General features: G+C 38.1%; 1 protein-coding gene across 1 annotated transcript in view; it reads right to left on the bottom strand.

The window, feature by feature from the left end:
• The window catches only part of GUCY1A2 (guanylate cyclase 1 soluble subunit alpha 2), a 141,876-nt gene that overhangs the window by 72,325 nt on the left and 51,156 nt on the right, over window positions 1-18,395 (bottom strand). The window lies entirely within an intron of this gene.

Here is an 18,395-nt window from a genome sequence, read left to right on the forward strand (position 1 = left end):
TTTCTCACGTATGCAGTGTATTTGATGCGTGACATTCTGTTAGAGTTTACAGATTTCTTCCTGATAAAGATCCATACAGTTTGTATTTGCAGAATGGAAGAGAAAACAAAAGAGAAGTATTATCAGAAAAGATCAGGTGGTATATTGTCCTGCTGGATAGATTTTGCATTTGGCTGTTAAATGGCCATACATACATCTTCTGAGTCCAGTAGTTGATACAGTTGAGTCCCTGGCTTGTCACCTCTTGTTACCTTTCAGTGCATTTGACAGAGAGTTTTTCTATTTTCCATACCTAGAACATCACTGGCATACAAAATAAATGTACATTTTCAGTTTCCTTTTCTACCTTCAGGTGAAAACAGGCTGTTAGCTTCAAAGAGTGTGACCATGTCCCCAAGATGAGCCTGTAGTGCCTGGGGTGCCCAGAACTAGAACAAGCTGCCCAGAGATGTGGTCTGTTCCCCTTCCCTGGACACATTCAAGGTCAGACTGGAGGGACTCTGAGCAACCTGATGAAGCTATAGGTGGCCCTGTTCACTGCAGGGGAGTTGGACAAGATGACTTTTAAAGGTCCCTTCCAATTCAAACAATTCTATGATAATCAAGGCAAGTCACTGGGCCTCAGAACTTGCTTCTGCTGTCAGCCTGCTGCTAGATGGGAAGAAAAATAATGCACCTCTCTGTGCTCCTGCTTCCCTTCTGTCAGTTTTAGGAGTCTTTAATGTGATCTCTGTCCATGTGAATACAGTATGCCAACAAGGCTGATGTTTTCTACAGTATGTTGAGAAGCCTTTACAAAGATAATCTCCCTATGAAACTGCTCCGTTTCATAAAAGTGTCTGCTATGATTTAACACAAGTGGCAGCTTAGCACCACACTGCCATGTGCTCACTCCTCTCCAGTGGAAGGCGGCAGAGAAATGGAAAAATGTAAAATTCATTGGTTGAGATAAAGACAGATGAACAGGACAGAAAAGGGAGGGAAAATAATAATAATTTTAGAAAAGGAAGGGAAAATAATAATAATTTATATATAAATATATATATATATGTATACACAAAGCAAGTGATGCACAGTGCAATTGCTCACTACTTTCTGACTGATTCCCAGCCAGTTCCCAAACAGTAGCAGCTCTGCCAGTAAACCCAGTTTTACTGCTCAGCACGATGCCATATGGTATGAGATGTCTCTGTGGTCAGTGTGGTTCAGCAGTCCTGGTTCTGTCCCCCTCCACCTCTTTGTGTACTGCCAGCTCCTCGCCCAGCAGAAGGGTATGAGGAGCTGAAATGTCCTTGACTCTATGTAAGCACTGCACAGCACCAACTCAAAAACACTATGTTATCAGCATTATTTTTCTCCCAAAACCAAAATACAGGACCATACCAGCCACTATAAAGAAAATTAACTCTATCTCAACTAAAACCAGGACAGTGTCCTGATTCAATTCCAACTTTACCCTCTTCAGCCTGGAAAAGAGAAGGCTCTGAGACTTCATAGCCGCCTTGCTATACCTGAAAGGGCCTACAGGAAAGCTGGGGAGTATCTTCTGGGCAGGTAGCAACAGGACGAGTGGAAATGGTATTAAAGTGGAAGAGGGTAGATTTAGACTAGATATTAGGAAGAAATTCATTACTGTGGGGATGGTGAGACACTGGAATAGATTGTCCAGAGGTTCTGGATGCCCTCTACCTAGAAGCATCCTCCCAGTCTTTGCAAAGGCCTTTTCCTTTCAAAGAAGATTCAGAGATGATTCAGCTCTATTCCAGGGGGCTTTGAACTGCAGCTATGATTCAGTACGATCTTCATCTCCTTCTTTTGGAGTGTGCTGCTTCTCAGATCTCTCTCTGTATCTTCAAGCTAGTCATAGTCAAATTACACTTCTGGGCAGCTCCCCAGAGCTGGGCAGCTTTACACCCAGACCATAAGCTTATAGGCAATTAGAATTACATCATCTATCTTTCTTGTAAGCAGGGAAAGATTGAAATGTTTCTGTCATCTGTTATATTTCATTACTGCTACATTTCATTGCTTTCCTGGCTCTTTAATTATCATCTCGCAGAATAAATTAGAACAAATCCAGTCTTTTCAGAGGACATTTTCCTGATCTACAGTGGTGAAATGGAAAACTAAACATTTTGAAATGAACAACTGCATCTTGTGCTTTATAGGATTACATTGCTGTGAAATTATGGTACATCATAAGTAGCCCTAGGAAATAAAAAAATAAAAAATAAAAAACCCCAATCATTTTATTTTCACTGCAAACCCACTGCAAAGAAAGGGAAGCACACAGTAGAGTCCCTGACTATCCAGGATTCTTCCAGCCTCCCTCTCCCAAATGATCCAACCAGGGAACACTGGCAGACTCTAACACCACCATTTACAAGATGAGACAATCTCCTACAGTGCTGTACATCAGCAGCTACCTCAGCACGTCACTTAGGCTCTGCAAGATCTGGATTAAAAACACTAAAATTAAGTATGAGTCTTCTGGAAAATATCAATGGGAACATGAGAGAGTATTTCCAAGAAATATCTTGGGGCTTAAAAATAATTTTCTGCCCCATGTTTTTCAGCCTTTGCAGATTTTAAGGGACCTTCCCTCTGACTTTGATCAGTACACAAACCTTCCTAAATTGTGATAAAAGTCTTCTCTTTTTAGGGCTTTTCATTAGGAATGGGTTAGGAAACATAGAGCGCTATGCCACACTTCTGTAAACAGCTCATCTCACATGTTCATTCAATGAACAAATTCAATGACAATAAACAAGCCTTCTTCTTAAAATGGCATATAATTAATTAAAGGACTGGGGGGACTGGAAGAAAATCAAGTTATGATGAAGAAGACTAGAGAGCATTCATGGTACCCAGAAAACAACTTAAGCCCAGAACAGAGAAAGCATGAGTGTACATTGAGGACAAGAGTATAGGACAACTTCAAGAAAGGTGAATTAGCTGCTAAGCTAAAATCTAAATCAGTTGGACATTCTTTAAATGTCTTCTCTTATCTTTATCTTATCTTAAAGCATCTGAATTAAAAAAAAAAAAATTCTAACAAAACACTAGCTTCCATTACAGACATCTGCTGAAAAAGCAAAGAGAAACACATGTAATCTCTGCAGAAATGAAAAAGTATTTATTTTTTCACTTGAGTAAATGTGGCAAAGTTTGCTCAGCACAACTCAGGAGTTTCTCAGGTTCTTGTTGAGGTAGAACCCTGAGCATTTGTTTACAAGCTGGATTTCCACCTCAATGCATTGTCAACAGAACATAATTCCACACAGCAGCAAAGTGACTGTTATGAATTTCTGATTATTTATAGAAGTCTCTTGGGTGTTATGTAATGCACAACAGTCTCCAAACTAAAGTGAGCAAATTTAACATTTTATGTGTGTTAGATACTTCATGAACATAAAATGGCAGCAAGAATGTTGTAGGGAACTCCACTTTAGGAAATATAAAACACTGGTTATATATATTGGAAATATATTCGTTTTTCCACAACATAAAAGAGATGATAATGTATCATAGAATCATACAATCATCAAATGGCTTTGGTTGCAAGGGATCTCAAGGATCATCAAATTCTAACCCCTTGCCACTGACAAGTATGCTTGCCTGCACAACTAAATATTTGAAACTTTGTCACTCTTCTTTTTGGGAGAAATTATCAGCTGGAATAGAGCGGTGACCAGCACCCAGAGCAACATAATACTCAGTACATCCCACTAGACACAATTTTATAAAAATTGAAGAACCTACAGAGAAATCTTTTTACATATATCAATGATAAATTAATTAGAACAATCTGCATTTCAAAGGCAGTTTGAAACAAACACGTCATTTTATTTTTATCTTTGTTTGCATCACTCTATTCCAGCATCAAAGTCCTTTCAATTCCTTTTGATTTATTAACAACAAAAAGAACATTTGAGCTATTCAACAACAGTTGCAGCCGACTGAAAGACACCAAGGATGGGATTGTAGCTTTTTGTCCCTTAAAATTCATCCTGTTCCATACATCTTTCCATTTTTTTTTTTCATAGAATCACAGAATGGCCTGGGTTGAAAAGGACCACAAAGATCATCGAGTTTCAACCCCCTGCTCTGTGCAGGGTCACCAACCACCAGACCAGGCTGCCCAGAGCCACATCCAGCCTAGCCTTGAATGCCTCCAGGGATGGGGCATCTATAATATCCTTTGGCAACCTGTTCCAGTGTGTCACCACCCTCTGAGTGAAAACTCTTCTTTTTGGCTGGTTCAGCTTCTATACAGCAGTGTGCAGTCATGCCAGGGAAAAAAAAATATTAAGAATTAAAAGTACTCTGGAGGCTCTTCTCTGAATTGGGTCTCTTGATAAATGTTGTGCAAACACATCAAATCATATTATTCTTACTTCCTCACGCTTAAAATACAAAATTTGTGACTTTATACTCAGGATGACACAAGTAATATCATCAAAACTATCACCCTGGTTAAAACCAAAAAAGTTTTGTGTATTTTTGTGATCAAAGCTAATTACTTTATGATGTAAAGGACTTTATAATTGACAACTATTAGTTGTTAATTGGTTACAGAGAGATTCTTATTGATACCTACCAATATCAATCAAGCGAAATTTCATAGGAATGTGCCAGTAAACTCTGAAGGCAGTGGAAAGGCTCCCATTCAACAGATAATTGTTACCTCTTAGACTGTTTCCAACAGAGTTTCACAACCAGACAAGCATGAGTCCATAAACCCATTCTGCACCTGATCACTCCATTAGTGATATTCAGCTTCTAGGAAAAGCTCCTCATTTGAATTTGCCCACTTATCAGAAAGTACTCCTGCTCATTCTATGATATCCTTCTCCAAATACCTTTCGGTTACAGATTTGTATTTTCTTGTTTGTTTGTTTTTTTTTTAATCAAAATACAAGGAAATGGTTAAATGAGAATATAGGTTTATTCATGAGAACAGCAGGCAGTGAGCAGAAGAAACAGCTTTCTCTCTTGATCTGTGCAGAACAGATATATATATATAGCAACCATTAGGAGACATGACATTTCATCACCAGCATAGGTATCTTAAAACTGCAATTAGAAGGTCTCTGAGCCTGTTCACTAACCAGCTTGCAGACATTTTTCTCCATTACGATTTATATGTTCCAGTTTCTTCCCTGTTCTATTTCATCTTAAATATACAACTGCTCCAAATTCCTGCCAGTGTCACACCATGAAAATTGATTAGAGTTCTCTGCTGTTATTTTTATTTTTTTTTTCTCTTTATTGTCCCTCCTACCAAATACTTTTGTGGCTTTGATTAAAAAAAATAACAACATCATTATAAGGTGATATTAAGATGAATCAATTCTGATCTCCTGGCGAAATTTTCAGAACACCAGGACAAGAGATTTCTGTTTTCCGCAGTATAATCATTCTACCATTAGATATAATTGAAAAGAATCTTTACATTTCTGACTGAAGTTTCCAAAAACACCCTCAGATGATTTTAGAAAGAACTGTACCATGAATTTAGAATTAAATTTTCTCTGTTTTTCTTAAAAAGTTTAAATTTCTTTCTGTATGTCCAACACAATGCCTTATACTGTTAGTACACCCTTCATCAGTAACTTTCTACTAGTTACTGTATTTGACCTACACCAGTAAAAGAAAATCTTCAGGTGGAGTCTTTCCCAGGTCAAGTAAAAGATTTGAATTTGGAAAGAATGCATGCATAGTTCCAGGCTGAGAGTGTCATTTTAATGAATTCCGCAATGTATTCATTTTACAATCCATAAAGAAATAAAAAGCAAATACATACATTAAAATGTCTTTAGCTTAATAATAATAAATAGAACACAGATTGTGAGAAGCAATAGTCATGATGTAGTGAATATATGCATCTCTAGATCTGTTAAAATATTTGCTTAGCTTCCATTCTGTTCATTGCGAAAGGCAAATGGGATCCTGAGCTCCATCAGGAGAGGGGTGGTCAGCAGGGACAGGGAGGTGATTGTCCCTCTCTGCTCGGCTCTTGTGAGGCCCCATCTGGAGTACTGTGTCCAGGTGTGGAGCCCTCAGTACAAGAAAGACATAGAGATCTTGGAAAGGGTCCAGAGGAGGGCGACTAAGATGATCAGGGGGCTGGAGCACCTCCCCTATGAGGACAGGCTGAGGGAGTTGGGCTTGTTCAGCCTGGAGAAGAGAAGGCTGCGGGGTGACTTCATTGCAGCCTATCAATACCTGAAGGGAACCTACACCCAGGAGGGGAGTAAACTCTTCAAAAGGGCTGACAACAGCAGGACTAGGGGAAATGGATCCAAGTTGAAGGAGGGAAGATTTAGGTTGGATGTTAGGGGGAAGTTCTTTACAAGGAGAGTGGTTAGGCCCTGGAACGGGCTGCCCAGGGAGGTTGTGGATGCCCCGTCCTTGGACGTGTTCAAGGCCAGGTTGGACGGGGTCCTGGGCAACCTGATCTGAATGTGTACGTTTGGTGGCCCTGCTAGGCAGGGGGGTTGGAACTACATGATCCTTGAGGTCCCTTCCAACCGAGGTGATTCTGTGATTCTGTGATTCTGTGATTGCAATTAACTGATATTTTATGTGAATTGAAAACAAAGGAAATTAAAAGAATTAGGCAGAAAGTAGTATTTTAAAATCAAGAAATAATCCTATTTGCCTTATTATTCTGGTACAAGATGAAGAAAGCAGTTAAAACAATTTTCTATGGCCCAGGCTGATAAGGAGAGAGAAACAGTTTTGGATCCCTCACTACAAGAAAGACATCGAGGCCCCGGAGTGTGTCCAGAGAAGAGCAACAGAGCTGGAGAAGGATCTGGTCTTACGGGGAGCAGTTGAGGGAACTGACATTCTGGAAAACAGGAGGCTCAAGGGAGACCTTATCACTCTCTAGTCATCTGAAGGGAAGTTGGCGGTGAGGTGTGGGTCGGCCTCTTCTCCCACATAACAGTGATAGGACGAGAGATAATGGCCTTAAATTGCACTAGGGAACGTTCAGGTTGGATATTAGGAAAAATTTATAGTCAGAGTGGTAAAGTATTGGCACAGGCTGCCCACGAAGGTGGTGGGCTCACCATCCCTGGAGGTTTTCAAGGGTAGATGTGGAATCAAGAGACATGGTCTAGAGCAGCCATAGGCATGGGCTGATTATTGGACTAGATGATCTTATTGGTCTTTCCAACCTTAATGATTCTGTAATTCTCTGATTCTATGATTCCATGCAAATGAGAGGCCCAGCTGTTATTACAGCAGAGGGGGAAAATTATCATTCTATAAATGCTGAGAACTGCAGCCTTAGGGAGTTCCCCAACAGCCTGTAGGTTTCTGTCCTCAGACATCTCAGGAGAGGTTTGCACATTTAGACATTATTTGCAGTGGGTGGGCAGACCACAGCCAGCCCATCCCCAGAAGCCATGTCTGCCCATAGCATAGTGCTCTGCCTCAGCTGAAGAGCCCTGCTGAGGAGGGGAAAATATTTGCTCAAGCACAGCATGATGCTAACACAGCTACCTGGCTTTTGGATTAGAGCCAGTTTACCCTTCACAGACTGAAAGACTGAGCAGAGCTAATCTGAAGCTGCCTACCAACACAGACAGGACCACCTTCATCTAATTTATGCAAAATCCTGAGACCTGAAGCTAATTTGGAGCTGTGAAATCCCTAAACAGTGGAACACGTGAAGTGTAATATCAGCATTTTGACTCCCATGATCTTTTGAGTATTAAAGCCTTTAAGCATAAAATCCTGATGCCAAAAGTCAGTTTGAAGAACAAGATCTGGTTGCTTTTCAGAATCTCACCCTTTGTATTCCTGTTTCCTTCAGAACGGTCAGAAGATCTTTGCTTCTCATTCATGACTGCTGAGCCTCTCTTGCTATTGGCTGGAATTAATCCTTCTGGATTACACTGCATTTTATTTATTTTGCTTAACATAGACCGATGTTGACTGAAATAAATTTACATGGTACAGGCTTATTTTGCATGCACAAATGCACTTGAAAACACTCAGCTCCTTGAGCAGAAGTCATGATCTACATGGATGCAACAAGCCACAAGACTGATCTTAGTAACACAGTCTGGTCTTAGTAACACAGTTTTGTCTTCATTTAATTTCGTAGCATCGTGATAGAATGGTTTAGGTTGGAAGGGACCTTGAAGTTCATAAAGCCTGAACTCCTACCATGGGCAGGGTTGCCACTCACTAGATCAGGCTGCCCAGGGTCCCATCCAGCCTGACCATCCAACACCTCCAGGGATGGGGCATCTGTAAGTTCTCCAGGCACCTGCTGAGTAAAGAATTTCTTCCTAACATCTAACCTCAATCTCCCCTCTTTTAGTTTAAAGCCATTCCCCCTTGTCCTTTTGCTACCTGTCTGTGTAATTTGAACTAAATACTGTAGTGCTGTACATTACACAGTAGTATGTAGATTTTTTCTAATTTTACACTGGAAATCCCAACTCATCCTGTCTTCTGAGCATTTTAACCATTTATATTTTATGGTCCTCAAACTAACACAAACACACACAAAAAAAAAACTTTCACTAGTTTAAATATAACTTGCAACATTTGTCTAGACATGATGACCTTCAGAATGTTTAATTTTGGCATTTATTACACTATCACTTACTAAAGCACTAAAAGTGCTTACAGCACTTCAAGGAATACTAAATGTTATTATGAAGGTGATGATTCCATTAAATATAATTCTAATCTTCAAAATGAATCTGGATAATGCACTGAGAGCACAAAAAATAGAACCTTAGTTTCTTAGTGTGATCATATAATTTATTTATAAAGTAATTATACGTAAAAGTAAACCAGTTCTCCAATAATCATCAAAATAAGGGACAGCAAAATTTAGTAGCTCTTAATCACACTGTAAAAAAAATATTTTTATATAAATCAATGGGATTACTTACAGCTCAGGCTGAGCTCTGACTTCTTCTATTTAAAAAAAAAAAAAATAGAGAATAGAGAATAGAGAAGCTAATAGAGAAGCTGTGGCCAGTGGCAGTGCACTCTAGGATGGAGAGTTACAAACGTGTGGAAAATCCCTCCTTTCTTAAGTGACAAAATATACCTTTTTCAGAGGAAACAAAAGATTCTGGGTTATTTTTATCAACAGGTACAACAAAAATCCATTGTGTCAGTTTATTTTAACAAATTGAAATAGTCTGGCATGAACAACTCTCTGATAAGATTTGAGATAGCTAAACAGTAGCCATACTCCTCAATTTCTTCCCACGTTTGTGAAAGGAAATAACACCTTTTTGCTCAGCAGAAAAGAAAATAAGGCATTGTTTACCAAAACTCATTTAGATGGATCAGTGATTTATGAAAAGATGGGATTATTAAACCTCCTTCTTTCTTTTCTGCTTCAGTTGAAGTCCTTCAATCAACCTAAAACACCTTTATATTTCACAAAAGCAAAACGACTGAAATATGTTACATGTCCACAAACCACCAAAGTACTTCAGATGCAGCTAAGTCCCCAGAGTAAAACATCCGAATTCAGTAGAGAGAACTTAACTGCGGGTTCCTCTCTTTGCTACAATCATATATAGTATTTAAACACTGATGACCACACATGAAATATACCACCTCTGCTTATTGTGAAGGTACACAACATCCTGATGCTTGTAAAAGTAGCTACCAAGTGAAGTCAACAGAGGAATTAAAGCTCTTTCTGTGAAAGTTTGCCAGAGAAGGGCTTCCATATTCTCGGATATGCATTGCTACCTTCAGAATATCAGAATGCTAAAATCTGCAGAGCAACATCCAATCTCATTTTCACATGTATAAATCACCAAAGTCAGAACTCCCTTAGCACTAAGGGAAATAAGAAGAAATTACAGCAACATATCTGACACACAGCACCTGAACATTTAACCTGTTATGTCATGACACTCTTGTTACACAAAGTAAAATTCATAATTTTGTATTGAAACAAGAACACTGAAGAAAGGAAAAATTCCAAATGTTTTAGTCTGCAATTGACTAAATCTTCCAGAAATAACCCTGGCACTTAAGTTCATTAGTAAAACAACCTGTGAACTAATCCTTCTGGAGTGAGAATTTTAATTTGGCAGTACTTCAGAGACATCTATTTTTAACTTCACGTTTTGCTACATTTGGTGTTAGTTTCATATTTAGAGCTGTTGTAGCCACAGAGCTCCAACAATGTTGACTTTTGCTCTTCAGTCACCCTCAAATACAGTTCATCCCTGAGGTAAGATTGGTAGATGCATCCCTCATACTCATGGTGACAACAGCTGGACAAAAACATCCTGGTTACATGTTACATGATGGTTCAGCAAAAGCAAAATATTTATTGAGCATACATTAATTAAATTAAAAGATAAAATAAAATATGTATCTACACGGTCTCAAAGTTTTTCAGTTCCATCATGAGCAGAAATAAAATTATAAGACTTAAAACGAACTGTTTTGCCCTTATTGAACCAAACACTTTCAATCTTACTGAGAGGAAGACGCTATGTTCAGCAATTTCTGTCTATCTCAACATTTTGAAGAAACAAGTTGCAATATTCACATTCAAGGGAAAAAATTACAAAATGGCAGAATTCTCTCTCATTATGGAATCTGAAGTTTTGATTAATTCTGATGAAGATAGATCATTTAAAGGTCACACTGACCACACAGAGCACTATGTTCTGAACTGCAATTAATAGAAACAGTTTCCTGTTCAGGAGTTATTAATTTAAAAAAAAAAAAAAAGTTGTATTATTTGAAAATATGTCCCTACTTAAAAATATACTGTTGGTATATTGATATTATTAGATTGAAATTAGGGCAGCATTGTAAATGCTTAAATTAAATCTCATTTTGTGATATTTGGGCCAAGAACAGAAATCTTTATTTCCTGATGCAACACAGCACACTTACAAGAACTCATCTGAGATGAATTCCTTTCCATCAGCTATTCTTTACAAACATCAGCACTGTACTGCTAACAGCAATCAACTCACAAAATCACAGAATCACAGAATGGCCACAGTTAGAAGGGACCTCAAGGATCATGAATCTCCAACTCCCCTGCCACATGCAGGGCCACCAACCTCCACATTTAATACTAGACCAGGCTGCCCAGGGCCCCATCCAACCTGGCCTTGAACACCTCCAGGGATGTACGTGGCATCCACAACCTCTCTGGGCAGCCTGTTCCAGCACCTCACCACTCTCTCTGGAAAGAATTTCCCCCTGACATCCAACCTAAATCTTCCCTCCTTCAAGTTATAACCATTTTCCCATGTCCTACTGTTATCTACCCTTTCAGAGTTGATTACCTTCCTGTTTGTAGGCTCCCTTTAGGTACTGAAAGGCTGCAATGAGGTCACCCTGCAGCGTTCTTTTCTCCAGGCTGAAAAGCCCAGCTTCCTCAGCCTTTTTTTTTTTGTAAGGGAGGTTCTCCAGCCCCCTGATCATCTTTGTGGCACTCCTCTGGACCCACTGGACCACTCTGGACTCAGTTGTTTTGCCTATATGATGCAGTGCCAAAGGGACATGCCCTCCTCCTCTCCACCTTGATCATTGTTCACATTACACATAGGTAATATCAGAATACATTTTTCTTGGTCAAAGCAGAAATATTACAAGCCACACTTTCTTAGGCTGATGCTGCTGTACTGCTCCATTCTGGTTAAACGGACAATTTCAGAACAGCCTGTCTGTGGCAAGCTGGATTATCTTTACAAACTTCTGACAAGTCAGGCTGAATTCCTAACACAGAGGTAATGATTTTCTTGTCCTTCTTTATATGTCAGCCTTGGAATACAGTGTATTTTCAGAAAGAGACTGATAACATACTTATGGTGCTGTGATAACAATGACCATACTGAAGCTACTGCATTAGATTAGTCCATGGTGCTTCTATTCTTGTGCCCACTGCTAGTGACCAGTATGAGACACACACACTAGGGTATAAACGTGCTTCTGAATTCTGATATTTTACAGCATTCTTCCACTCCTTCCTATTTTCAACTGCAGAACATAGAAAGTTACCTATTTAGTGGATCTGATGCTAAAAGGCACAAGATCTATTGATTCTCCAGTCGGAGATTCTGTTTTCAATTATTCTAGAGACAAATCTCATTTTCCTTCAAGGGAATACATGCCTCTAAAATGAAGGTGTTCATAAGTACTGGAATGCAAAGAAGAAAACATCCACAAACAACCACAACTCCCAAAAAAAAACCTGCTTCTGATGACCAGCACTAAATTTTATCAAGAGAAAATCAGGGCCTTTGAAATACATCTTGTTCAGCACCCACCATCACACCTGCATAGCTTGGTCATACTATCCAGTATTTTTTTTAACCTCGAGAAAAATAAATATATAACACTACCTACAGTATCATGGTCCCAACACAGGATTTGGGCTTTCTCAAAGCTGAAAGATCACAAGACGATGTAATGTTACATTATTCAAGTAAATTATTCTGGATTTCTATTTCACATTAATATTCTTTACAGAATCTTATATCAAATGTGAAATGTTGGTGATAAAGAACACGAAATCAGAGACTGGAAATAAAATTCACTTCAGTTCTGAGTACAAAGACTCCCCTATTCATTTAAGAAGAGAAGATAGAATTAATAAAATGGATTTATAGTTAGGAAGAGTCCACTTTTTTTTGTTTTAAATTATATAAGCTGCTTTGGAGTCAGTGATATATATGTATATAATACTTTCAGTAGATGTGAGTGTTTGTTTTATTCTCTTTGGCAGAGGAGAGAGTTGTGCACAGAGAAGAGCACATGCTGTCTTTAAAAGAAAGTGGAATAAAGAAGAATTAAATACAATATAAATTTTACTTCATGTGCCTAGAATCCCTTTCCTTTCTATCTTGGATGATTCAAGACTATACTTAATTCGTTTTCCTAATCTTCCAGCATAATTCCTCCTTTTCTGGAATGTACGCAATATCAAGTGTAAACAAATATACCAATAAATGTAGTTTCTGACGCACTTGTACAACCACATAACAAATCTAAACTTGGCTCTATCATCTTTCCTTGCCATATCTTTGCATATCTTCCCAAAGCAGCCTCAGTAATTACTGACATCATAGGGCACAATTACGGACTTTGAATCAAAACAAAAGGCAGCAGATTGCAATAATTTTAGATGGTAATGAATCTAACATTAGATTATCAAAAACTCTAATGAGAACTAAACAGATTTGAAATGATATGTTCAAATCAGAATTAAATTTTGTACTTCTTTCGTAAAAATGAACAATTTAAACTTCCTGAAAGTGTTATAGTATCTAGATGACAAGCTGTAATGGTTCTTCCCTCACAAAGAACATCAGAAAGGACTTAAGTTTAATTTATGTTACACGCGTTCTTGGAACACATGCACATTGGTGAAAAACAAACAGCTAAAATATAAAGAAAAATCTGTCAAAACATGAAAGAGTGAAGCAGACAAATCAGCATCTCTCAGTTATTTTGCATATCAGAACTTACTAGAACAAGTCTGTCAAAACATAAAAGAGGAGTGAAGCAGACAAATCAGTGTCACTCTTAGACATTTTGCATATCAGAACTTACCAGAACAAATTTATTTCCGAGCGCGTATCTGTGAGCACAATCTAAACACGGCTCTTTGGAGAAACTACTTGCAAAAATAAATATGCCAAAGGTCACATGAGAAATCCATGCAAGATTTTGGCTCTAAACAGTAGTAAGTCAGCTCTCCTCTGAATTCCCAGATTACCACAGGACCCACTCAAAACTGATTTTCCACAAAGTTAAACAATATAAAGGTTATTTCCAAGCTATTATATTGAATACTGTGTACAAAAGACCCTCTCCTTTCCTGTTTAATTTTAATAGAACATTTTTTTTCGCTAAAGTATATGTTATTTTTCTGAAATCCCCCCTTTGGAAATGTAAATATATGTTTGTTTGGGTTTTTTGCTATTTAATGAACTATGAGTTATCTAAGATCCAAACACTATTTCTAGACCTATCTATCACCCTCTGGGTGATATAAATAATGGGCTACGCCTTCAAACAGGTATGATTCTGTCAGCAGTCACAACGCCTAGGACAGTTAAGCAACAGAAAATGAGCAATGTGTGTCCTTTCCTACTAGTTTTTAATTTCTGGATGAAAGAACAAAAGGCCCTGATAAGGAAAACATCTTGGTTTTTCTTCTCTTTAATGCTTCAGCTTCCTTATCTGTTAGCCAACATTATATATTCTGTCTGTTTCCACACAAACTTAAAAAGAAATTAAATTCAGAAAGTCTTACTGATAGAGCCAATTATATACTACATTGCCTCACTAACAAGAAATATCAATCCAACTGGGGCAAATCCTTCTCTCATTTATACAGAATATATACAAAAATAAGCTCATTGAGCCAACACATTTACACCAGATTTACAGCACTGTGATTGAAAGAATTCTTCTCTGTTTTGGATGAGAGAAAGAGGATTTGGCAGGAAAAAGAAAATTATCATAAAGCAAATTCCGACTCCAGCTCTCTTCTTATTGAGGAAGTCACTCTGAATTCAATAGAAATAGGATCAAAGCAGCATTCAAGCTTGATCAAACTGTTCTTTTTTTGTGTAGCAATTATTGTTATATTATCTGCAAATAAAACAGCTATTAAAAGATTACAAATATTCAGAGCAAAATTATAAAATATAACCTCTGCAGCCATACAGAAGGAACTACAATTTTCTTTAACCTAAGTCTCTTCAAAAAACAACTAATGAACAAAAAGAACAGCTTAATAAATAAATACACTTTCCCTCAGATGCTAATACTGTCGACATTTTTCCTCTTGACTGTACTCTGAAGGTAAATTTGTACTTAGGAGACATAATAAAGCAAAAAATGAGAAATTATATTGTTACTGTTAGCCAACCATGTCCAATTTCATACCAGTTTTCATACAGCAGCAAGTATGTGCCCCTTTAATTAAAGAAATTGACTTAATTTGGCACAGCCTGTAGCATGCCTTTTGTCTCCTAGGACAATGCTGAAGCCATCCACTCCATTAGCCAAGGGGTTTAAAAACCCAAAGACTGTTGGATCTGTAGTTCAAACTGAAAAGCCAAATTAGGGAGTAAAAAAGCATGACAACATGGACAGTGTCTTTTAATAGCCTGCCATTTACAGACTACATGAATGGAACTATATTAAAACATATGTATGGATTTTATTATAATATCATAGAATCATAGAATGGCCGGGGTTGAAAAGGACCACAATGATCATCTAGTTTCAACTCCCCTGCTATGTGCAGGATCAATATCCATTAGTTTTCCTGCTGCCAGCACTTTGCAAGTTGGTTTTTCCCAGTGTATATTTTCCCTCTACTCCACAAAGATTGTAGCTTGAGAAGTGTAGGAAGGCAATGTGACAGAGAAGTGATTGACACAAGACCATAATCTCTGTGATTCTTTTATTAACATTCTCATTAGCCAGCGAGAACCAAGAGGAAGCTCCAAAGAAAGGACTTAGATGCCTGAAACAGGACTTCAGCATCCCTTCCGCACAAGTATAAGCTGCAAGTGAAGGGGTCTCACACACCATTAAGGGGCACAAAAGCTCCTTGAACATCTCCCTGCTGGCCTTAAAGACCTGCAGATTTTTGTGTGCGCATCCCAGAGGTGCTCACTCCATCTGGGGCCCATAGAGGCCAGCCTCCAAAGATGTGTCATGCATCCCAGCAGAGCCTCACAGGACAAGTACCCTTTCAACACACCTGCTGTCATGGATAACGCTCTGGTTCCAAATCCTAAATTGCCACAGAGTCTTCTCTTCTTGCCCTTGATCTATGCCCAGAAATTTGAGGAATTTTCAACAGTGTCCTTCAGGCTGCATTTCCTATTGCTTCCCAGCCTTAGAGCAAAGGGCTTTCTGCTTCGTCTTATCAGAAGCCCAGGCACCTCTCCCAGGTCAGCCCCCTTGGGGAAAAAACATATATATTACCTACAAGCTAGATGTTTCACCACCTCTCTTTCTTTTCATATTCAGCATGTGTTTTTAGCTCTCTTTCAGATAAGGGAAGGCAGGGCTGGTAGGGCTGCTCAGTAATTTTCCCCTTAGCAAGCTGCCCACTCCTAGGTGGGCTCATCAGGACACGAGGAAGCAAGCTGTGTGCTGGCTCTGTTCTCATCTGCATGTGCAGCAAGCGTGGGATGAGCAACAGAACAGACAGCACCTATTTTTGGTAATGATAAGTTTTTTCTAATCCAGTTAGCATGATCTTGTGTGAGGTAAATAAAATTAAATAAATTATGCCTGTTTCTACCTGATAGGCCCTAATTCCTTGTGTAAAGCAACTTCTAATGACTCTTCAGCATGTCACTAGTTTTCACTTGCAAGTCTCACCCAATTTTAATACGCAGCTCTCCAGAGCTAATCAGGATAATTCATCAAATCAGGCTGCTACAAAGGGAAAATAAAAACCTTAGGTGATAGTGCTTTTATGGTACATTTAACAAATGTATTTCAGTTTATTTCCACTAAAACAAATCTGATACTCCCATAGATAACAGTAAGGATTCTGCTTAGGCCTCTGCTACTCATACCAAACCTAGATGATTTTGTAATGGTATTATTGCAAAAATGTATTTTTTAAACGTTTGGATTTGCTGTAGAAGTGAACTGTGCTGCAAACAAATGTCTCGCTCCATTTACTCTTTGCAGAAAATGAAATATGCCAGGCTGACACTTTCCAAACCTGCTGTTCAATTCTATTATTAATAACAAAGATTGGCTAGTGATCTGAGCCTATTACTTGCTACTCATATCAAAAATTCTATTATCTTTTCTGTAGGAAATAATTTAAACATGCTCTGATCTGTCCAGCTGATGAAAGAGTCAACAATCCTCCTTTCTGTAACACATATATTTTGGAGATAAAATAATATTATCAGAGGTCAGATCCTAAAGTTTTGGTGCATTCAGTCCAATCCATCCTTTTCAGAGAACCACATAAGCATATGCCGAGATTCAAGGAGGCACTTAAATCTAACAGATCTACTAATGGGTAACAGTACTTGACTGAAATCAATACTAGACTGAGCAAAAGCCAAACTGAAGCAAATGAATAGATGTTTACTTTTAGAAAACACATTTAAAAGATCAAACGTTTAAAAATAACTTTATGCAGCCTTCTTCTATCACTTAAGTAGGTCCAAAAAACATCAAGGAAGTCTTCAATCTTCATGATGTTTATATTTGATTCTTAAGTGATTAAAAACACTAAAAAGCCATTACTCAGTATCTCAGTGTTTGATTTATGAAGCAAATGTCCTAGCAAGGGAACAAATATAACTCTAATATTTTATATCTTTCTAATTTAATATTCTAATATTTAATATCTTGCAACTCTAATATTAATAGATTACCAATGATATTACAGTAAAAAAAATACATTTTTATGGAACAAATCCTTTTCTTAAAACAGTAAACTGCTGCCAGCCAGAAAAAAAAATAGGTAGACAAGACTCAGAATCTAGTACCAGAACTGTTATCATAAAGAAGACTCTTCCGACTTACAGTCTAGTAAAGAAAATCAAACTGAAGGAGAAGATGTATACATATTTCACTTAAAAAAAATACCGATAATGGCTACTAAAAGAAATTATACATGAAAAAGACATAAGATGCATTTCAATAGTCATGAATATGACAAATCCCACTGACTACTCATACAATTGCACGGTGAACCATCATCAACTTGAGGTTTTATTTTGGGTTACAGGAGTGTGCATTCTTATTATCTCACAATGGCACATGGCTGTTTTCCACATCGCTACCTGTGCAAGTCTTGGGGTTTCAAGCAAATAAGGACATAAATCTAATAATCATGGCACGTAAAGCGTAGAACGAAGCAATTCTAAACCTGATGTAAAGGTTTAATACATTGGCTATTACACTGGCATTAACATTTGAGGTGCCCTGCTGCACCTTGGCTTCATATTCCTGCTCCAAAAGAGAACAGGTCTCCTACTCTTTCTGACAGGGTTATCTGATAAGAAATCTAATAAGGATTTCTTATTATCTTCTGGGCATCGCCAGAGGACACAAAGTGGACAACTGAATGGTGCCAATCTAGTATATACTAGATATATACATATCTAGTAGTATATAGTATATGACACATGTCTCAAAAAAACAATTGAGAAGCCTGTATATTCAGCATATAGCCAGATTGCTGGAATGTATCTGAATATGTATGTGAAATGTAAGATTTCTCCTGTTTGCAGACTCTCCAACAAGGTGTTTCAGAACTCAAGATCAAGCACTGAGATCTTCTGGAAAGATGAGGGTTCTCTGAACTAACTTTTTGCAACTTCCACACTGAAATTGGAGCCTGCACTGAACAGAATGAAAGGTTC

This window comes from Tympanuchus pallidicinctus, unplaced genomic scaffold, assembly GCF_026119805.1.
Source record: "Tympanuchus pallidicinctus isolate F22 unplaced genomic scaffold, pur_lepc_1.0 scaffold11, whole genome shotgun sequence".
NCBI classification, from domain to species: domain Eukaryota; kingdom Metazoa; phylum Chordata; class Aves; order Galliformes; family Phasianidae; genus Tympanuchus; species Tympanuchus pallidicinctus.